Raw genomic sequence first — 2,123 nt, 5'->3', positions numbered from 1 at the left:
AGCAGACGTGCCATGAGAAACTTGGTACTGATGTGCCAGGAAGCCTGCCAGAGAAAGGAATTGTTTTCTGTTATCAGAATGTCAGAGATACAGAGCCAGGTTGATTGAATGGCCGCTCTGAGTAAAATAGAATTCTCTCTGTGTTGAGAACCCTCTCACTTCTTCATCTCCCTTCCTGGGGAATTTTCAGGAGCCAGATATGAAACCCAATAAGAGGGGTGAGTCCTTAGGAGGCCTGAAATGAAATAAGACCTGCAGTGGTGACTGGTGTTCACCCTCCTCTTTGTGATAACAGTGGAAGCATCATGTAGCCCAAAAAAGCATCCTAGTCCTGGGATAGAATCTTAGTTCTGGCAGCTTTGGGCAAGTTAGCAGAGCCTCAGCCTTTTAATTTATAAAATGGAGACCAGAGATCTTCAAGGACTTATGTAGGAGCCAGTGAAGCAATGTATTCTCAGGTTCTGTCATGTCACAGACATTCAAACAATGCTAGTGAGATTCCACCTTCCTTGCTGAAAGGTCTGGACTAATTACTACGGGTGTACAGCCTTCCTTTCCAAAGATTTGAGATTTTTATATCAGATGGTTGCTTTACTGAACCCTGAAACACTGGATCTCAAATGGGCCCACACATTGTAACCACCTTGGCAGCTTTAGTCTGAGGTATGACCTAAACATCAGAATTTTAATACTAGATAAGTCTAATAGGCAGCTCAGGTTGATAAGCAGAGGTCTGAAAGATTGTAAAAGGGGGTGCACTGCTTATCACCTAACGTGTACTTCTTCCTTTTTTATAAATGTCTTTATTGCTTTTTTTATTGTTTAAAGTATTACAAATAGTAGTACATATGTCTCCTTTTTTTCCCCATTGACCTTCCACTGGCCTCCCTCCCCTCCAGCACATGTCCTTACCCGTCCTGTCCCTCCCCGCCGCCCAGTGTCTTGTGTCCATTGCTTATGCTTATATGCATGCATAAAAGTCCTTCAGTTGATCTCTTACTGCCCCCCTGCCCCAACACTTCCAAGCCTTCCCGCAATAATTTGACAGTCTATTCAATGCTTCTCTTCCTCTTTATCTATCTTTTTGTTCACCAGGTTATAATGTTCTTTATTATCCATAAATGAGTGAGATCATGTGGTATTTTTCTTTCACTGCCTGGCTTATTTCATTTAGCATAATGCTCTCCAGTTCCATTGATTTTTATAGAGAGAGGGATAGAAAAATAGAAACATTGATGAGAGGGAAACATCATCAGTCAGCTGCCTCCTGCAGGACCTCTACTGGGGATTGAGCCTGCAGCCCGAGCATGTGCCCTGACTGGGAATTGAATTGGTGACCTCTTGGTTCCTGGGTCAATGCTCAACCACTGTGCCACAATGGCCAGGCTATACTTATTTATTTTTTATGCGCAGTTGTGCAGCTAAGGGTCATAATATTTTGCTTTCATGTGCAGAGTTATAACTTCCACCAAAGCTCCTACCCAGTTCCTCTCCGCCAAAGGTCACTGGGTAAAATAATCGGTTCAGTCTTTGTTGAGGGGTGTGTGTGGGGGGAGCTGATGGGACTCAAAGAGATCTGTTCTGTATGTACAGGGCAGGAAGTATGTCCTAGTGAAGGCAAACTACTAGTAAAGGACATACAGCCTTCTTAAATATAAAGCCCCCAAATAGATATAACAGAAGGAGATGTTGAAGCAAAATCAGAGACTTAGAGAATAAAGAAAATTAACTGAAGCCAAAGAAATGCATAATAATCTTTAGGAGATTACTAAAAACCAGCCAAATCTCATATTTGCCTAAGGAAATCATCAGATAAGTGGAAAAAGATGTGTGTATATTGCAGCATGAGGTAGAGACCCAGTACACAAAAATTTGTGCACTCGGGGGAGTCCCTCAGCCCGGCCTGTGCCCTCTCTCAGTCTGGGACCCCTCGGGGGATGTCCACCTGCTGGCTTAGGCCTGCTCCCTGGGGGATTGGGCCTAAGCTGGCAGTCAGACATCCCTCTGGCAGCCCAGGAGCCCTCGGGGGATGTCCACTTGCTAGCGAGAGCAGGCCTAATCTGCAGTCGGACATCCTTAGTGCTGCTGAGGAGGCGGGAGAGGCTCCACCGCTGTGCTGGCAG

The sequence above is a fragment of the Myotis davidii genome, unplaced genomic scaffold (genome assembly GCF_000327345.1).
Source record: "Myotis davidii unplaced genomic scaffold, ASM32734v1 scaffold570, whole genome shotgun sequence".
Taxonomy (NCBI): Eukaryota; Metazoa; Chordata; class Mammalia; order Chiroptera; family Vespertilionidae; genus Myotis; species Myotis davidii.
This window is presented reverse-complemented; position numbering follows the sequence as displayed.